Below are 12,881 nucleotides of genomic sequence, written 5' to 3'. Positions count from 1 at the left end.
GGTTAGTGACCTCTCATCAGAACTGCTGAATTTAGTGTTGAATCCTAAGAGAATGAGAGTATTCTGGTTGTTTTCGTTGAGGTTGTTTGGAATAGCGTAAGAGAGATTAGGCAGAGAGATTCGTCTGGGAATGGGCCAGAGGATTAACGTTGCTAGAGCTGACAGCTCAGGATTACTCCTCCTTGCTGAGCATGGGCATTACGCAAAGTAATCACTCAGTATGTGGTTCACCTTCCAAAGAAAATGAGACCAGATCTTGAGCACTGAATGGAGTTCTCTTAATTAGAAGAAATGCAAGTGAATCACTGCTTCACTCTGAGTTCCTGGATGGCGAGGAAGCAACCAACAATTCAACAGTCCTCATTTTAATGACCAGTATGGTGTATAATGTCTGGTTCTTTCTCCAGAGATGTAGCATGGATTGTTGCGGTAGTTTTGGTTTTGATTTCATGATGTGAGCACAGAAACCAGGAGCATCTGATGGCCACACGGGACCTTCCACAGGCTCCATCATTTCATAAGGCCTGACCTGACAGTGATTTATTTCTGCATTTCTATTTTCTTTTTGGTAATAATTGGGACTGCTGTTCTTACTACAACTGAAGAATAACACAGATGAAGATGAAGAAGATGACCATCCTTCTCAATGCACTATTTCATTAATCATTTCCTCTGTAAAACCATAACATGAATGTGATATGTAATTTCATTTTAACCGAGATACGTTAGTCCAGATAAAGGATCACAACCCAAAATTTTGATTGTCCATTTCCTTCCACAGATGCTGTCTGGCCCATGGAGTTCCTCCCGCATCATGTTTGCTGTTTTTGATGTCAGCGTCTGCATTCTTAGGGAATAATTGGTTCCATGTACCAACATGTCCATAGACAAATCTTTGGCAACCACTAAGGGCATTTCTGGAGTCTTAATTTGCTTTCTCAGGAACAAACAACAAGAAACCTGACTGTGGGAGCTGAACAAATTAGGGAGGCTTAATCAAAAATGGTGATGGTGCGATGCCACTGCATCATTCTCATGTGTGTTCTTTGAAAATCAGATAAATGCAGTGCTATATTCGAAATGGGAAGCTAGTTATAAAGAAGTATGCAGATAATTCCTGTTTTGTTCATTAGAAAATCAATAAAGAAGTACCGTTGTGTGCAATACTGATAAAGTTTTACTTTGGAAAGTCTTTTAGTAAATAGTTACACTCATACACAATTATGCATTGCCCCTGAAATTGCTTGAATTTATTTATAGTGGTGAATATCTCCTACTAGTACATAATGTACAAACTTTCTTTCCCTTAGGGTACAGGGTATTAATTCAAAAAGGTTATCTCATCATATTAAACTTTGCAGGAAGGAATATGGACAAAATCAGGATTTGCGCTCTCTCTCTCTCTCTCCAATGTGTACTAACTTTTTTCTCTGTCTTTAGAATTCCAGCTTTTTGCGCACCAGGTTCCTGACATACCATCTAATCTAACTGCATCAGACATTGTGATATTTAATATTAACCGTGGAGAGATCTTACTGCTGAGCCTCTTTCTCAAGGTACTTCATTATGATCTAAAAAATACATAAAATATCTGCATGTTCAAAAATTGTCAGCCCAGAGGCACTGCGCTGACCCAGCTATAGAAGGATTCCAATCCACTGTTGGTTTGTGCGATCTCAGCCCTTACATACATCATGTAAGTAAATGCTAAAAAAAAGCTGCTGTAACTGACACAACTGGCTCCCTACAGACTGAGGGAATGGCATTAATGAGTTTTATTGCCTCTTGTGGCTCCAACTCTAAGTGGGTTCAAGGAGTTCCTGCCTCCCTGGCTACAACATGATTTGCTGTCGCTTTAAATGGTATCACTCTGACTGTCCTTGTGATGTTTTTAAGTAGTTTGTGGTTCCCAGCTTAGATTCACAATACTTGAATGTTATTTTCCCCTCCTCTCAAAAGCACACATATGAATTGTCATATATTGTTGCAGTTTGAAAAGTTGCATTTGACATTTCCTCTGGTTGAAACTTTGATAGAGTCACAAAAGAAACTGATTCATTATCCAGTTTCTATTCTTTATTTCATTCCCAATAGTTTTGTTCTTTCGGGAGCATTACAATCTACAATCCAGCTAGACGAAGAAAAAAATGGCTTGTCTTTTGAACAGGATGTGTTCCAAGGCTATTTACTTGACTTAGCCTTTTTCAGATTTTTGGGATCAGGTTACAAGAACTTGTATGATTTGATCTTTACCTGAAGTAAATTTAATTTCCTTTTTCACTTAATAGAATTTTTTTCTTTGTTCTGTTCTTTGTAAGAAGTTGGGAAGTAAAGTAAATCATGTCAGGTTATGCATTGCACTATTATATATAAGAAATTAGTTTCCGGGACTTGGGAGTTTGTGCATTGATTTGTGAGAATTCCATTTCCCATTACATATAAAAATCCTGAAATTCTTTGAAAGAAGTGCTGTACATAAAATATTACAAAACAAAGTAAGTCCATTCATTTTAATCAGCAGCGAAAAGCAATCTGTGCTGATCTTTTCAATAATTCACAAATCCTAATTTCTACATAATCTTGTTTTTCATATATATATATAGTGTGTGTGTGTGTGTGTGTGTGTGTGTGTGTGTGTGTGTGTACTCCCCTTCATTTATTTTTGAAACAGCTTGTAAAGTGGACCTGGCCTAGTCTTCTTTAAATTCTCCTGCAGAGATTGTTGGGATGTATTTCCAAGCTATAAAAGGAAGTCAGTCCCAAGAGGCCCAGTGGTCACTGGGTTACACCTTCTTTTAATTTTGTATTGTTGTAGGTCATGTTGGTTTGACAGACCTGGCAGAAGTGGTTTACATGCTATAAAGTTGTGAGTTATCATCCATTAGGGTGAGACCTTAAGCACTGTGTAAATGCACAAGAAGCACTCTTAATTGAAAGTAGGGGTGGGCTTGCAGTGTTACCAACACCATTAACTGCCACACTTGTTTGTTCTACAGGCTCTTATTGACTGATGACACAGAATTCCGGGGGTGGGAAGGAAGAGGAAACCCTGTGGGTGGCAGAGGCCTAAATATCCTTGTGGGTCCCATAAAAGAAATTGTGCTTCTCCCAGCAGATGAAGAAATCTCTTTTGGCTCACCTAGCTGAACCTTCACTATATATTTAATAGGTTTCACTGCAGGAACAACTACTCCGACAGGTAGGATGTTAAATTTGTCCCGGGATACCAGATGAGTGATAAAATGTCTTTTACTATAGATTGATGAAGCATCAGTCTGATTCAGGAAACTCTAAGTGGGAAAAGCAGTCACTCAGTTTTAACTCCTTTTCAAGATGATATGCACTGAGAAGGGAATTAAACCTTATGCTAAAATATCTTGATGTAGGATACTCATATTGATGTAAATGCTTCTGCTTGTATTTTAAAGCCTGATTTTGACCTGACATGTCAAACAACCAACCAGTTTTTCTCCAATAAAATTACACCAAAAATAAAATGGATGTTAAAATGAAATGGCTTTTGTATTTAATTCTTTTCACTGCTTGACAAAAGCCTACCATTACTATCTACTGTTTCTTCCTCTGCTATTTAATAGCCCACATATTCAGCAGTCAGAACAGCAAGGCAGCAGTAGTATGTTAGAAACAACATCAATCCCTCTAAAAGAAAGACGTACGCAATCCTATACATCTCTAGAATCAGAATCCGATTTATTCTCACTGAAATACATATATAAAATTTGTTCTTTTGCAGTAGCAGTACAGGACAAATTACAATGGGTTTCATGGACTATTTAGAAACGTAATGATAGAGGAGAAGAAGCTATTCCTAAATTACTGAGTGTGGATCTTAAGGATCTAGTACCTCTTTTCCAATGGTAGAAAGGAGAAGAAGGCAAGTTGTGGATTGCAAAGGTCCTTAATAAAAACCTCTTAATAAATTCCAATTTGGAATGAATATTGGCATCATGGAATAGTAGAATGACACTCTGTAGTTGGAAAAAGCTTCCAAAAAGAGAGGGGAAAAAATGAGTAGAAAACTAAATTAATTGTTAATTAAATTGATTTTATTAAAGTAAACAGTTTAAGTTAGAACTGCCTTAGCAAAGATTTGAGCATTTTGTTACTTGCTGTACATGTGGAACTTGCCTCCATACTTCTAAGCCAATCTGATGGTTTCAATATTGACTTACTTTCACTCTGGGTTTGGAGGTCAATAATGAGGCCAATGTGGGGACGGTAGACTCTTCCACGGAGGTTCATAACAGGGCAGATCTGTAGGTAGTTTATGAGGTGGTGTTTTCATTTTATTATTTGCACAGGGGTTATGTGTGCATGAACACAGAATGAACACGGCCCTTGATACCATCCCGAGCACTCTTTCACCACTTCGACACAAAGCCCAAAGATTACCTGAAGTAGCACGTAAAGCTGCCTTTCATTAGGGCAAGTTTGAATGTGTTCTTTAATCTTTTCCCCAGTTTGCCAGCTAAGTTTTTCCTGTGACAGAGCTCAGAACGGCATAATTCCCAGGATAGAAAGGGTTACCATGAGGACCAATTGATGGCTCTGGGCCTGTACCCACTGGAATTCAGAAAAATGAAGATGGGGGATGGGGGTGTCGGTTCTCAATTAAACCTATTGAAAGTTGAAAGGCCTCGATAGAGTGGATGTGAAGAGGATGTTTCCTATGGTGGAAGATTCTCAGAACAGAGGGTACTGCCTCAAAATAGACAGATGTCTATTTAGAATGGAGATGAGGAGTGATTTCTTTAGACAGAGAATGGCAAATCTGCAGAATTCATTGCCACAAGTCATTGGGTATATCTAAGGGAGAGGTTGATAGTTTCTTGATCAATCTGGGCATGAACGGTTATGGGGAGAAGGCAGGAGATTATGACTGAGAGGGAAATGGATCAGCCATGATGAAATGGGGGTGGGGGCAGACTCAATGGGCCAAATGGCCTAATTCTGCTCCTCTATCTCATGGTCTTAGTGAAGCAATTAGCCACATGCAGCATCACAGAGCAAGCAGAGCAAAATAAGATTTCAGACAGAACAATGCCAGAAAACGTGGTAAGAAGTCATCACTATTAAAGCCTCGTTGTTTTTTAATTCATTAATTAGGTTTTGGTTTATTTTCTTCAGAAGTAATCTTCTGAAAATATCCACAAAAATATGTTTGAATTAACATTAGAATTTAAAATGTTAGTACGAAGTAATATAATCCTAACTATCTTCTAATTTAAGGGATGGTTCAGGATGGACAGTAAATGTTGGCATTGCTAGTCAAGTCCATCTCTCATGAATTAATCTAAAAATACAAATTGGACAATATTATAATGAAGGAGGACTCGCTGAACCATCTGTGTAATGGTAATATCAGTAAAACAGGAATTAAAATAAACTTTACATATGGAATTAGGCAATAATATTAACCTCAATCCTCCACTGACTAGCTATTAGTCTGAGCTAACTAGTTGCTCGTCCTTGGACTGCACCGATCTTTCAGCTTGTTCCCAAGTACTGTCATCCTTCGGAAAACATGTTTTCAGCCAAGCAACCATTCCAATTACTGTGTGGGCTATAACCAGAGTAAGTGGTCAGCTGTGCTTCCAGAAGGGTCTTTTCAGACTATAAGTTTCACTGGCTATGAAAGCTATTTTTAAAACTGAACATTTGTCAGAAATTAGCCCTGTGCAGTGTAAGTTCCCCAAGCAGGAACTACTACAGAAGTGATATGGAGATCGTTATCACCATAGTTGGAAATGTAATGCACAAGAAAAGGAGGATATTCAACACACTGACAAAGACACAGTATTGGGAAGTTGAAATAGTTCATACATATATCATTTATACAAAGCAAGTTTTATCCTATCATTGTTTATCTCCAGCATAAGTAATTGCTGTAATTTTTAATAACGCCTAATGTTATGTAAGTTATGAAGATGAATATTGTAGATGAGCTCCTGAGTTTGAACAACACCAGGCTGATGTCCACAATTACCAATTTGATTGTATGCAAGATCTGCTTATATTTGATTACATTTGTCAGTTGATTGAAGGACTTCCGGACATTCAATCACCACACAATTTGTGAAAAGACACAGTTAATGGAATAAGAAGTTTGATCTGAAATTTATATTTGATGTTGGTCTTTACATTGTCCACTGAAGGTAATTTTCCTAATTGTAATCTTCTAACCTAGATTCAGCTTCTGGTCACTGATGTTAAAACCATGTGTTATTGATTCATCTTATAAAGCAATAGATCAAGTATTGTGTATGCTGGAAGGGATATTGAAGAAACCTGGCATTATATAGCAAGTCTTTGTCGTGCTTTCTTTATCCATGGAAAGAGCAGCCAGCAATGCAAAAATGAGTGTGAGAGGTTCTTCACTCTCACGTATGAATCTCAGTGAATGGACAGATGTGTTAGAAATTCACCTTTCAAGGTGGAATGAACTTCAGTGATGGAGCCCATGCAGAGTATTGACCCAAGCTATAATGCGGTGCACTTAGCCTCTGCTTTGAGTAATGAAATTCTCAGCAAAGGTACTATAGCCATTTACCAGCTCATTGCTAGCAGCAATGTCTCATAGTGATTTGTCAGCTGGATGATTATGATAGAGAATTTAGAGTCGATCAAAGTAACTCCACATCTGAATCACCGTGCTGTCCCAGTCAGAGCTAGACATCTTGTGCATGGCTAAAGTCAAGCTTGTCTTTGAAGAGTCCAGAAGCCAATGAAGAGCTTCTGCAGTCGTCAAAACATGGAACAATGGCCATCAGCATCACAGTCTTCAGGACAAGAGTCAACGCTCGTCTGTGCTGCAGCCTCAGGAGACACATCATTGATCTTTAGGAAGAGGAAGAGTCAAGATTTATGTTGCACGAGGCGGCATGCCTTTATGTGGGTCACATCTTTGAGCCCATATAAAAATTATTTATTGACCTTGGTGAGAATTATCAACTACAACAACTGATTAGGCACTTCCAAGATTTGCAAACAGCAAAGTTTGCTAAGTTAGCACAAAACTTTCCCAACATAACTCTGTGAGAAAAGCCTTTCACAGACACTCAAGAGAGCAACTGTGAGGCTGCAGTGTTTATTGCCTGTCAAATTTCTAGTCCGCAGCCTGTGTCACTGTGGTCTGACTTGTTTCACTGACAAGTTGAACTAAGTTAAAAACCTAAGCTCCTGTTAATATCAGCCACAATAAATGATTAACATATTGCATTTGACATTAAATTGGCAAATTGGAGCATCGGCATTAGGTTTCCAACATGCTATCACTTTTAATCGTTCAATTGCTCTAACGCTCATTCCTTAATCGGGGTTTATTTATGAGAATGATCCCAGAAATGAAATGGTTAATATATGAGGAGAATTGATAGCTCTGGGCCTGTATTGCTGGAGCTTAGAAGAATGGTGGGGGGTGGGGGGGGGGGGGAATCTCATTGAAACCTATCAAATATTGAAAGGCCTAAACAGAGTGGATGTGGTGAGGATGTTTCTTATAGTAGAGGAGTCTAAGACCAAGAGTGCACATTCTTAGAATATGAGGGTGTCCCTTTAGAACAGAGATGAGGAGGAATTACTGTAGCCAGAGTATGGTGAATTTGTAGAACTCATTGTCGCAGATGGTTGATAGTTAAAGTGAAGGTTGATATGTTCTTGATTAGTAAGGATATCAACGATTACAGGGTGAAGCAGGAAGAATGGGTTTGAAAGGAATAATAAATTAGACACAATGGAATGGTGGAGCAGACTTGATGGGTCAAGCAGCCTAACTCTGATCCTATGTTTTATGGTCTTATGGTTTTAAAACCAGATAAGCTAATATTGAAATATCAGATCTATTCTCTGTCACAAATTCCATTACCTACAGTTTTGAATTTGAGTATTTTTTTCTCTGAGAATTGAAATAAAACTGGTAAATTGCGCCAGTTTATCAGTCAGAAGTGAAGAATTGTACCCCAATTAATCGAAGTTTCAGTGTATTTACCCCTTCACACCTGATGGTGCTAACTCGTCCCATTGGAGATATCCACTCAAGTCCCATTTCCCGTCATTTTCCCTGCTCCTCGTTTTTTGCCAGCACTTATCTCATTCCTTTTATATCTATTGATCGATACAACTTTAGTAGCAATTTGCAGTAAAGCATTCCATATGGAATTAAGTCTTCACATTAAATATTCTTTCTAACTCTTTCTCTCTCTGTTTCCGGCTTAACAACTCTAGATAAACACTCCTTTTCAATTAACTGACCTATGGAGGAAATCTCAAATGACTGGTGTCCTCATAAGTATCTTTTCAGATTCATTATCTTCTCGTTATTTTTACACCCTGTTTTTTTAAAAAAAAACCAGGAATATAATTCACCATTTAATTGTCTGTCTTCTTCACTCCAACCTGAACCTGAACCTCTTTTCTGTTATTCTGCAATTTTACCAATAGGATATTTTCATTTCCTTTCCATTTCAGAAGCTGTATAATTTACAGTATATTTTTACATATTTTGCCTTGTTTAAATTTAACATTATTTCTCAATTATTATAATGGAAAAAAATGAGCTGCGATCTCATAGGCACTCACCGTCCTGGAATCCAGCACCAACCTGCTTTTCCCAATCTACCGCATATTGAAATACCTCATGACTATTGTGACATCCCAAGGACGTGGCCTGGAAGTCCAATGTGCCTTCAGGTTGCCGGATTTTTTCATGGCTCTGGAGAAGAGCTGATTTAAGGCCAGTGCCCCTGACTGAGGCGTTGCGGGAGAACATGGAACATCGGGAGCAGCGGACAAGCTGCTGGCTGGTGAGCCTCTCCAGGGCTGATTCTCCGGGGTCTGCGAGTTGGTTGTTATGTCTCCCCTCTCGCTGTGAAACAGGGACACCTCTTTTTCCAGTATTAGGGACAAAGCGAGCCTGTGGCATGTCAAATTACCGGGTGAACGAGTAGTCTTTGGGGCACTGCAAGTTTGTGCCCTTATTGATGCTTGGCTGCACGCTTGAGTGCTCAGTGGAGGGCGCCGATGCTCTTTTGCTGGTGGGGGTGGGGGGTGTTATTGCATTGCTGCTGCTTGTGCATGGGAGGGGGGAGCTAAAGGGTGTTTTTGGGGTTCTAAAGTTTTAACTGTCATTCATTCTATAAGGCACTCTGTTCTCGTGGTTCTTTGTAAAGAAAAAGAATTTCAGGATGTATACAGGCAGTCCCCGGGTTACGCACAAGTTCTGTTCCTGAGTCCGTCTTTAAGTCGGATTTGTATGTAAGTCAGAACAAGAACATACAATATTATTTAGCGTCAGTTAGTAAAACGATTGTCTTAGTATATAGTATCTACTTTACCTTTCTATGCATATAAAACATTTAAGAAATGTATGTATTCCAATAATTAAACCACTGCATTGCTTAGTAATAATTGTAGCTTTCATCAGGGCAGGGCCTTTCACATGTTCCATTATTCTCACTTTATCCGTTATCCTTTAAAATTGTTCCGATCATTGACCGGCTGTAGCCTAACATTTTTCCAGTGACTGATGGTGCTTCACCTCTTTCCAAACGCTTTATTATTTCCACTTTATTTTCACTCGTAATTGCTTCCCGTAAATGTAACAGTAACACTGCAGGCGGCTGGTCCCAAGCTCTGCCAGCTCCCAAGGTCCGCTGGGTCCTAAGAACCACTGCACTGAGACAGGCTAAATGGGACAAGTGGGGGCTGTGCTGGGTTTGGGTATTTGATCCTCCATAATATTCTTCATGGGAATTTAAACTGGAGGTGGCAGTGTTTTTATTACAAGGTCGAGTTGCGAGCTCGACATCAACTCGGCACAGATGGTATGGGAGTCACTGGATCGACATCAACCCGGCATGGGAGCGGTCTGTCTCGAGCCTGGCGCTGATCTGACTGCGCCACCAGCTGACAGGAATGGGGGAAGGACAGGGTCAGGGTGAATCTTACTAAAAAAAATTAAGCCAAATACAAAGTTAAACACTCAACACAGTGTCAACGACAACAACTTAAAATGGCAGACAGTGTTCTCCTTCCTCGGTTCATAAGTACAAGTTGTCCGTAAGTCGAACATTCGTAACTCAGAAACTACCTGTATTACATACATTTCTCTGACATTAAATGTACCTGTTGAACCTATTGAATATTGTCCTTTTGGCATGGATAATCTATCTGCCATTACAATTTGAGGGCCACATACTTAGTACTCTTTGGGTGTCTGTATTCAACTCCCATCAGGGTCCTTTTATCCTTGCAGCTCTTTAGCCCTATCCACAATGTTTCAACACGTTCCGACCCTTTGTCACCTCTTTCTAAAGATTTTATTTTATTTTTAGCAACACAGAAATGCCACCCCCACTGCTTCCTACCTGTCCTTTTGACACAATATGTATCCATGGACTTTAAGCTCCCAGCCCTAACCTTCTTTCAGCCATGGTACTTTGATGCCTACAACATCATACCTGCCAATCTGCAACTGTGCTGCAAATTCATCTACCTCATTCCATACACTATGCACATTCAAATACAACATCTTCAGTCCTGCATTCACCCTTTTCAATTTTGTCCACCTTTTACATTGGAACTCATCCTGTTGACTGCAATTTTTCCTAATCAATAGCCTCTCCTCACTACATATTGCTTCTGTTTGTAAACCAGCTACGTCATCTTCATCACTATTAATTGCCTTTCCTACAATACTTCTTGGATTGAAATATAAACAGCTCAGGACACTAGTAGCACCATGCAATTCTAGTTTAAACCTCACCGTGCAGCATTAACAAACCTTCCCGCTAGGATATTAGTCCCCCTTCCAATTCATCTAAACTCTAATGCATTGAACATAATAAAATTACTTTTGCAGAACTAGTGTTTCTCCTACTGTAGGTATTTGCCTTTACTCTCACTTTTCACAGTGGCTTATAGTTTAATCGAAGATTAATTTGTCTTTTCTATACCGTTTTAACTGTTAAGCTTCGATATCAGTGGCAGCTGATTAATTGGGCCAAAAGGTACTGGTCCTGATGTGTCCCATTTAACCAAATCCGCTCTACATTTACTTACTTCCTATTCTTGAACCAATCCTTTATCCATGCTGTTTCTGATTAGAACCGCAATTGCTTGCTGCTGAAGTATAAGGAAAAGTGACTTTCATGCACTGTCAGGCTATTTTAAGTGGAGACTATTATCAGATTCTGCATTTTATTATGCAGAAAGTTTGAAGTTAATAACTCATCTCCATTTACCTAAGGCCACAAACGTATCAATCACTCCTGCTGTGGACACTTTCTGGAGGTCCAAGATCCGTATGCTCCACGACTGCTGCACAAAGTGTGTAAATATAGAAGGGGACTATGTTGAAAAATAAATGTGCTAGGTTTTCTAAAATTGACTCCTTCTACTTTAGGTTACGAACTTATCAATCACCCCTCGTAGAAATGAGAAAGTAAAAATTAGTTCAAGTAGAGATCTGTAGGAAAAACAGAGTGAGATGGCAACAAGGCTTGTAATAGACTGCAGGCCAGCTGAGGTTGTATGACACAAGGGGTGATGGTAAAGAAGGATGGGGGGGGGCTAAAGAAGGGAAATAATTCAATATATTTTTAGGGAGTGTGAAAGAAGGTGGATGAAGTATGAGATTAACAGAAGAATGAGGGAGCAAAAGCTGAAGGCACAGAATGTGAAGCACAAGATGGGAATGGCTGGTTATTTGAAATCAGTGACTGAAAATTTGAAGTCAGGACTGATTCAGTCAGGACAGCAGCTCAAAGAGATGCTGTTCTTTGAGCCTATGTCATTTGTCGTTGGAACCATGCAGGAGGTCATAGTGGGAGGGGAATGAAGAATTATAATAATAAACAGAAACTCAGGGCTTTCCTTACATTTACCATTTATAGAGAGAGATGGGTCCAGCAAATAGAGGAGCTGTGGTTGAAAAAGAGGGCTATGGGTACTTTCTAAGGTAAGGACATGTTCGGCACAGCTTTGTGGGCCGAAGGGCCTGTATTCTGCTGTAGGTTTTCTATGTTTCTATGTTTATTTCTTCAGTAGACATTTGACATTGGTGTCTTTGAAATAGACAGCGTGGTGATGCAGAGGTCCAGGAACTGAGATTGATTTGCACTTCAGATGTTAATAATTTCTAGCCGGGAGTGGTGGTGGTGGTGGTGATGGGGGGGGGGGGTTGGGGGTTGTGGTGGTTCTGTACCCAGGCAGCATTAGCAACAGATTCACCACCAGAATGAGCCTGACTGTATTTAGATTTGCTTAGCACGTTAGACCATTAGGCTTCTGAAATCCCAGCTGCATCACATTCAAAGTGTCACTGATTAGTCTTTTCTGTACTTTACAATATGTAATTCGTGCAATTTAGTTTGTTTGTTTATGTGTAATCCATCTGTAGATTTCATCCTTACTTTTGTAGGTTATTGTGTGTTATGCTGTTATTTATACTACAGTGCTGTACACACTGGATCTGAGAAACAATATCTTGCTTGGCGCTATACATGTATATAGTTAAATGACAATAAACTTGACCTGACTTGATGAGAAATTTAAACTGGGCTGATTGAAATATACAAAACAGTGCCGTGTACTTAATTCTGTCACCTTCTGCACAGACTTTGACTCATTTTCCAGGTCTACACTACACTCTCTTAAATGGAGCACAAGGATTGTTGAAAAAAATGGAGGCAAAAAACTTTTATCTTTTTAAGCTGGGAGTGAATGGTCTTTGAACTGATGCAGTTGCTTATGCAGGTGCTCCCTTAGTCCCAGTACTTAATACCAGTGTCAATGAGTGAACTGCAGTGAATTTCTAGGTGAGGATAGTATGGGACATGGAGGGGTGGTGTTGTTTCCATATG

The sequence above is a fragment of the Hypanus sabinus genome, chromosome 13, assembly GCF_030144855.1.
Source record: "Hypanus sabinus isolate sHypSab1 chromosome 13, sHypSab1.hap1, whole genome shotgun sequence".
NCBI lineage: Eukaryota > Metazoa > Chordata > Chondrichthyes > Myliobatiformes > Dasyatidae > Hypanus > Hypanus sabinus.
The sequence above is the reverse complement of the archived record's forward strand: the minus strand, read 5'-3'. Positions refer to the sequence as shown.